This window comes from Triticum dicoccoides, chromosome 2B (genome assembly GCF_002162155.2).
Source record: "Triticum dicoccoides isolate Atlit2015 ecotype Zavitan chromosome 2B, WEW_v2.0, whole genome shotgun sequence".
Taxonomy (NCBI): Eukaryota; Viridiplantae; Streptophyta; class Magnoliopsida; order Poales; family Poaceae; genus Triticum; species Triticum dicoccoides.
In genome coordinates, this window is record NC_041383.1 from 365,720,182 (window position 1) to 365,729,413 (window position 9,232).

Genomic DNA, 9,232 nt, shown 5'->3' on the forward strand with positions numbered 1-9,232 from the left:
ATAACTCCGGGGAAATTGGAAGAGTCAGGTAAGATCCTGGGAAAAGACCTGTGGTTTAGGGCCCACTAGAGAGAAAAACACCGTTGGAAAGGGATGATGAACAGATAGATGATGCACCGGAACAATTGAAATATTTGAATGAGGTGACAACCTCGAATTAATTGGAACACAGACGAATCTTCTGAGATGTCTTGAACACTCCGGAAGGATAAACTGGCGAGAGGCGAACGAGCAGGGAAAACACTTTGATGAAAAAGGATATGATCTACTCAAAACTTGAATTCGGATCCACCGGAAAGAAAAAGAGATGAAGAATGTCCACCGAGACGAGAATTCTCTGGTTGAAATAATTGATGAAATACTGAAGAGGCTCCGCACAAATTAAATTGATGGTCGAAAGAGGCTCAGGCTCTGGGAAGAAAAGGGTGGGAGGGTGGGAAAACAAAATCATCTTGGAAGGGGAAATCGACGAATATCTTGAAGAGAAAACACCGGTTGAAAACATTGAAGAAAGAAGGCAAAGGCTTCACACGAGTAGGATGGATACTCGATTACGGACTCCGGTTCCGAGACGAAGAAGGGCGGGCGGGTGGGAAAGAAAACAACTGAGGATTGGACTCAAAGATGAAGAGGCTCGAGTCGACTTGGCGAGAAATGCACCGGATGAAAAGAGCTGAGGGACAATGATCGAAAAACTAACTGCGTGATCCTAAAGAAAATTTGAAGGGGAAGAGAAGTAATTCAAAACACCTACGTCACGATTCCTTACCACAGCGACGAAGGGGCTGAGGAGTAAAAAGAATTCCTACTCTCTGATATATATATAATCCTAAGACTCAAAATAATTTTTTTTCTAGACTCAACAACGGCCAACAATCAAGGGGGGTCCTATGGTCGGTCGAGGCTCTGATTACCAACTTGTCACGCCCAATATGTGACCCTATCCAAAAGGAACTCGAAGGTCCCACCAAGGATAGACCCGCATATTGAAATGCTTTTGCAAGGTGGATATCATTACATCAACATTACATAATAGACGGGGATACATACATAAGGCATACAAAGCCACACGAATACATCATCACAATACATCAGAGCATCATCCGGCTACGGATGAAACACAAACAGAAACTCAAAAACCATCCACCCTGCTAGCCCAGGCTACCAACCTGGAACCTATCCCTTGATCAAAGAAGAAGCAGAAGAAGAACTCAATGCAAGCAAGCATCACTCTCGCGTCATGATCATCGCATAACCTGTACCTGCAACTGTTGTTGTAGTAATCTGTGAGCCACGAGGACTCAGCAATCCCATTACCATGGGTATCAAGACTAGCAAAGCTAAATGGGAAAGGAAGGGGTAAAGTGGTGAGGCTGCAGCAGCGATGAAGCATAAATGGTGGCTAACATACGCAAATAAGAGCGAGAAGAGAGCAAGCGGATCGGTTGTGAAGCTAGCAATGATCAAGAAGTGATCATGAACTCCTACTTACGTCAAACATAATCCAGAAACCGTGTTCACTTTCCGAACTCCGCCGAAAAGAGACCATCACGGCTACACACACGGTTGATGCGTTTTAAATCGGATCTGGTGTCAAGTTATCTACAACCGGACATTAACAAATTCTCATCTGCCTATAACCGCAGGCATGACTTTCGAAAGATTATACCCTGCAGGGGTGTCCCAACTTAGCCCATGACAAGCTCTCGCGATCAACGAAGGAATAGACCTTCTCCCAGGAAGACCCGATCAGACTCGGAATCCCGGTTTACAAGACATTTCGACAATGGTAAAACAAGACCGGCAAAGCCGCCCGATGCGCGGACAATCCCGATAGGAGCTGCACATATCTCGTTCTCAGGGCAACACCGGATAAGTCAAGCTACGAGTAAAACCAGCCCTCTAGTTGCCCCGAGGTGGCCCCGCAGGCTGCTCAGTTCGGACCAACACTTAGTGATAGAGGCAAAGGTGTCCCGTCTTTCGATGAGATGGTGGATTTCGCTTTGGTGGAAGTCGACTTTGACGATCCGACTACGAACGTGCGAGGACGTCGCGCCTTAGCAATCGCTAAACCAACTCCGAGAGGTTATTGACCACGCCGGAGCACGATCAACCTGACCACGAGGGTCTGTTTCCTGCGAGCAAACAAAAAACAAGCAAGAAACTAAGATTGCAATCTGGATATTGCGAATATAAGATGAAAGCTTTATTGATCAAGGTGGGGTTCTGTGATGCCTTTGTCTGGTCGTTGAACACAAACGAAGTACGCGAAGTTGCAGCTATGGCGAACTTTTAATCTAAACAAAACCCAAAGTCTAAACGATGCCCTAAGGGCTGTATATATGGAGGAAGAGGGGGGAATTTCGTGGCCCTTGGTGGAGGGGTCCGAAATCAACCCTATCTCTTGTTTCCCCACACATACGGACTCTAAAAATAGCCTATACTTATGTATTTCGAAATTACATGGGCCTGGCCCAATAATAAGGTGACGCAGCACCTAAAATAGCCTCGGGACGAAATTTATGAAGTGGCATCTTGTATATTTCGTCCAAGGCTTCATGCACCCATTATGGTGGCTTAAAAGTCCTGAAATCATCACTTGTAACTCCGTTCTTGTTCTTGCTCCAATGTTCATCCTTCTCCAAGCTAGGCCCTTCATTTGTAAGCAAAACAAATGTATCCAATTTAGGCAGCATCATATTCTCATGAACATTAGAATCATTACCAAGAAACGAAAGTACCTGGTAATTTAGTTGGCGTGCACGACCTCTAGTAATTGGTCCAGTATGTATAGCAGCAGGGGCTGTGGGTGTAACAATTGTATTGATGTCCTCATCAGCGGAGATTTGCATTCTCTCGCATAATGACCTCCTCCCTTACAACGACGACAAATAATATCACTTGTGTGCCCTGTTGATGCCATGGAAGAAGAAGAACGCTGTGCAGGCCCCGCAGGTGCGCTCTTGGCAGATAATGGTGGTTGTGCCTGTTTTCTTGTATCACGGCTGGAGGTGGCACCGGATGGAGGTGCTGGTGCAGTTGAAGTAGAAGATGCACGTGGTGTCCATGATGAAGGTCGGCCTGCAGAAAAGTTAGTTCGCCCCAATGCTTGTCGATCCTGCACTTCACGTTCAGCTTTACAAGCAAGATGGAATAAACGAGTGATATTAGTATACTCCTTATAGTCTAGAATGGTCTGAATCTCTCTATTTAATCCACCCAGAAAACGTGCAAGCATAGCTTCATTCTCCTCAACAATACCACATCTAATCACGCCAGTTTGTAATTCCTGATAATATTCTTCTACAGAATTTTTTCCTTGTCTTAAACGCTGCAATTTTTGAAGCAATTCACGTTGATAATATGGTGGAACCCAACGCGTACGCATAGCAGTTTTCAAAGCAGCCCAAGTAGTTGGAATAGGATATAATCTACAATGTTCAGACCACCATACACATGCAAAACTAGTGAAAGCACAAACGGCAGCAGCAACTCGTCTCTCCTCAGGATATTGTAAACATGTAAATCGTTGTTCAGTTTCTAACTCCCAAGTAAGATATATATCAGGAACATATCTACCCTCAAATGGTGGAATATTCAATTTCAGTTTAGGAATATGGACATCATCTCGTACCTGAGGTGGTGGTGCAGGCCTACCATTACGAATATATACCTGAGGTCGACCTGCTGGTGGTGGTACAGGTGGCTGCACGTAGTGTTGATTTTGATCAACCTCATCCTCATAGTCTCCCACATAAGCATCCTCCTCCGCATCAGCAGCAGGAGCCACAGAAGTATCAACAGCAGCACCAACAGTTTGGCCAAATGCAAGAGGAACACGGCTTGCTCGGCGGAGGTCTGCTTCGCGACGTGGAGGTAGTCATTGTTGTTGTTGTTGTTGGAGAGGTGCGTTAGCTGCAGCGGGTGGTGGTGGTGGAAGACGCGCGAGCAATTCATTAAACTTGTTATCGAGCTTTGTTTCGAACGTCTTCTCAAAGCCAGTGATCTTCTCCATGGCCTCTTCAAAATTGTTCAGCACATCTTGCACCTGTTCAGTCATCATTTGCTGAAACTTATCATGAAGCTCCTTGTTCGATAAATTCTCCCAGTCAATCTCGTCGGCTTGTGATCCTGGCATGGTTAGCAGTAATAGAAACACACAAGAATATGATCCTACAGACTATGAACAAGTGGTGGTGGTGGGTGTCACAAATCCGTCAAGCAAATCTCAAATTCTTACCAGTTCTTACCCAGCAGCAGGCGGTGATCGGCAACCGTTGTAGTCAAAAACTCTCAAAGCTTGGATAGAGCGATTACCAGGGAGAGTCAAACGCACGACGTAGATGTATGTGGAGCTGGGAAGGCTTATAATATGGTAGCAAAAAGGGTCAGCAATAATCAATTCAGAGATGCAAAGTTGAATAAACGCTCAACGACGGTACTGTGCTGGTCCTAGGCTAGACTGTGCTAGAGACGCGAGCCTAGAACACCAACAAAATCACGGCGCGGCACGGAAACAAGGGAAAAGCACACTCTGAAAAATTTTTTTCGCTCTTTTTTTTTTGCGCTCTTTTTTTTTCTTTTCTTTTTGCGAAAAATCACTATAATGGCGAGTGTCTCAAAACTCTTCTTAGCTCAAACTGACAGGATGGGCACGAAATTTTTTTGACCAATTTTTTTTTTTGACTGCCCGGACCCAAAAACTGGAAACGGGTCAAAAAAAACTTCCTATAATGGCACCTGTCTCAAAACACTCAGAAACACTTAAAAATAGGATAGCCAGAAAATTTTTCGAAAAATGCGTTTTCGAAAAATTTTGGGCCTAAACGGAGCGTGGCTACCCGACTCTTTTTCTTTTTTTTTTTCCGAAACCTACTCCGGCAAGGAAACACGAATCGGAATCTAGATGGATCTCGAAAACAAACCTAATATGACAAGAACTCGGATTGGTGGTGGATATATGGTGGTAGATGGCAGCGGTGGTGGTATATGACAGCTGTGGTGGTATATGGATACGGATTCGAAGCGGTGGCGGATAAGCGGTGGTGGTAGATGGCAGGGGTGATGATGATGGTGCGGCGGCGGCGTGACAACTTATGACCAGAACTCGAAACTCTAAAAGACTAGACTCTAAGACCAGCAACTAGACACGACGATGCAACCGCAAATTCAACAAAGCAAAACCCTAAAAAGATTATGCAAAGGCTCAGATTGGTTCGGATATGATGAACTAACCCTAATTTTTTTTTTGTGGCTTTTTCGTGGACTGTAGGTATGAAGAACAGACTCGATCTAAACTACGAAAAACTGTAAAATCTCACCAAGCAACCTGGAAATCTGATACCACTTGATAGAGGCAAAGGTGTCCCGTCTTTCGATGAGATGGTGGATTTCGCTTTGGTGGAAGTCGACTTTGACGATCCGACTACGAACGTGCGAGGACGTCGCGCCTTAGCAATCGCTAAACCAACTCCGAGAGGTTATTGACCACGCCGGAGCACGATCAACCTGACCACGAGGGTCTGTTTCCTGCGAGCAAACGAAGAACAAGCAAGAAACTAAGATTGCAATCTGGATATTGCGAATATAAGATGAAAACTTTATTGATCAAGGTGGGGTTCTGTGACGCCTTTGTCTGGTCGTTGAACACAAACGAAGTACGCGAAGTTGCAGCTATGGCGAACTTTTAATCTAAACAAAACCCAAAGTCTAAACGATGCCCTAAGTGCTGTATATATGGAGGAAGAGGGGGGAATTTCGTGGCCCTTGGTGGAGGAGTCCGAAATCAACCCTATCTCTTGTTTCCCCACACATACGGACTCTAAAAATAGCCTATACTTATGTATTTCGAAATTACATGGGCCTGGCCCAATAATAAGGTGACGCAGCACCTAAAATAGCCTCGGGACGAAATTTATGAAGTGGCATCTTGTATATTTCGTCCAAGGCTTCATGCACCCATTATGGTGGCTTCAAAGTCCTGAAATCATCACTTGTAACTCCGTTCTTGTTCCCCTTGCGCATGCCATCATCTCCATGTTTGTTCTTGCTCCAATGTTCATCCTTCTCCAAGCTAGGCCCTTCATTTGTAAGCAAAACAAATGTATCCAATTTAGGCAGCATCATATTCTCATGAACATTAGAATCATTACCAAGAAACGAAAGTACCTGGTAATTTAGTTGGCGTGCACGAGCTCTAGTAATTGGTCCAGTATGTATAGTAGCAGGGGCTGTGGGTGTAACAATTGTATTGATGTCCTCATCATCCTCCCCTTCTTGAAATGAAGTCGTCCTCGACGGAAGTTCATCTTCCTCACCCAAATAAGGCTTCAAATCTGCAATGTTAGAAGTGGGACTAACCCCAAAATCTGCAGGCAGCTCAAGTTTATATGCATTATCATTTATTTTCTCTAACACCTTAAAGGGACCATCAGCACGTGGCATTAACTTTGATTTGCGCAAATCAGGAAATCTATCCTTACGCAAATGTAACCAAACAAGATCTCCAGGTGCAAACACAACATGTTTTCTACCCTTATCTCCAGCAAGTTTATATTTAGCATTCATGCGCTCAATGTTTTCCTTAGTTAACTCATGCATTTTTAAAATCAATTCAGCACGTTGTTTAGCATCAAAATTAACCTTCTCTGAAGATGGAAGAGGCAACAAATCAATAGGTGCATGAGGTAGGAAACCATACACAACTTCAAAAGGGCACATCTTAGTAGTAGAATGCAATGAACGATTATAAGCAAATTCAATATGAGGCAAGCATTCCTCCCACATTTTCTTATTATTCTTCAAAATAGCCCTAAGCATAGTAGACAACGTTCTATTGACTACTTCAGTTTGTCCATCAGTTTGGGGGTGACAAGTAGTACTAAAAAGCAGTTTAGTCCCCAACTTAGCCCATAAACATCTCCAAAAGTGGCTAAGAAATTTAGTATCACGATCTGAAACAATAGTATTTGGCACACCATGCAAGCGAATAATTTCACGAAAGAACAAATCAGCAACATTAACAGCATCATCGCTTTTATGACATGGTATAAAGTGTGCCATTTTCGAGAATCTATCCACGACAACAAATATGCTATCCCTCCCCTTCTTTGTTCGAGGTAAACCTAAAACAAAGTCCATAGATATATCCTCCCAAGGAACACTAGGTACAGGCAACGGCATATATAAACCATGAGGATTGAGTCGTGACTTAGCTTTTTTACATGTAGTGCAGCGAGCAATAAAACGCTCAACATCCCGTCTCATCTTTGGCCAAAAGAAATGTGTAGCAAGTACGTCCTCCGTCTTCTTCACGCCAAAGTGTCCCATTAATCCTCCGCCATGCGCCTCCTGCAACAACAAAAGACGAACGGAGCTAGCTGGAATGCATAGCTTGTTAGCACGAAACACAAATCCATCGTTAACAACAAACTTGTTCCACATTCTTCCTTCTTTACAATTCTGCATTACATCTTTAAAATCAGCATCATGCACATATTGATCTTTGATGGTCTCCAAACCAAATATTTTGAAGTCAAGTTGTGAAAGCATAGTATAGCGACGAGACAATGCATCAGCAATAACATTTTCTTTTCCCTTCTTGTGTTTAATGACATAAGGGAAAGTCTCAATGAATTCAACCCATTTAGCATGTCTATGTGATAGAGGCGAGGGTCCCGATCTTTCGATGAGATGATAACTATCGATTTGGTGGAGGAGACTTTGACGATCCGACTACAAACGTGCACGACGTTGCGCCTTAGCAATCGCTAAACCAATCTCCTGAGGTTACTGACGATGATGGAAGCACGGTCAGCCTGACCACGAAGGTCTATTCCTGCAAGCAATCGAAGAACGAGCAAGAATATGATAAAGCAATCTGAATATTGCAAATATATATGAAGTATTGATAATGGTGGGGATCCGGAAGCGGTCTTGGTCTGGTCGTTGGACACAAACGAAGTACACGAAGTTGCAATGGCTAACTTTTAACTAAACAAATCCCAAGGAAAAGCTACTAGATGGATCTACTTATATGGGAGCAAGGGGTGGCGGCCAAGGAGGTGGGAGGACGTCCCAAGGCAGCCTAAAACTAAATCTAGGTCGTACAAGGCCAATGGGCCCAAGTGGAGGTGATGTAACACCTTTGGACTTGTAGTTTGACTCGGATTCTGCTGCAGCATCAGATTGTTTCGTCCACAACTCAACGCTCCGGACGAATTTGAAGGTGATTCCAATTGGGTTGGAAAGTGCACGAAATCTAGTTTCCAACAAAAACAGAATCACCCAATTCGGAGTCCGTATGAAAAACTTGTGTGCGTTTTGAGTCAGGTATGTCTGTGCAGTCCGAATCTGAATCCAGAACGTGAGAGACTTGGACTCTATCTTCTCTTGGGCCAAAAGTGACGTGAGAGAACTTTTTGGACAGCAAATAAACATCTCTTTCTTCCTTATCTTCATTTGTGGATTGTACAAATGTCCCATACACCTGCAATTAGACAAAACACAAAAGTGTGTGAAGTATTTTTGTTCTGGATAACATAAATAGATTATTGAATAGTTTGCACTAGAAATCACCTGACAAATATGCATATATGCAATATTTTTGGTCATATCCAGGGTAGTCATGTCCTCATCACAAGGGAAAAATTTTGTAGAAGAATATTATCAGGAATTACAAACTGGCATGATTAGATGTGGTATTGTTGAGGAGAATGAAGCTATGCTTGCACGTTTTCTTGGTGGATTAAATAGAGAGATTCAGACCATTCTAGACTATAAGGAGTATACTAATATCACTCGTTTATTCCATCTTGCTTGTAAAGCTGAACGTGAAGTGCAGGATCGACAAGCATTGGGGCGAACTAACTTTTCTGCAGGCCGACCTTCATCATGGACACCACGTGCATCTTCTACTTCAACTGCACCAGCACCTCCATTCGGTGCCACCTCCAGCCGTGATACAAGAAAACAGGCACAACCACCATTATCTGCCAAGAGCGCACCTGCTGGGCCTGCACGGAGTTCTTCTTCTTCCATGGCATCAACAGGGCACACAAGTGATATTATTTGTCGTCGTTGTAAGGGAGGAGGTCATTATGCGAGAGAATGCAAATCTCCGCGTGTGATGATTGCTACCGCGGATGGTGGATATGAGTCCGCTAGTATCTATGATGAGGAGACTTTGGCTCTTATTACACGTGAAGAACATGGTGGAGATGATTCTGATCAT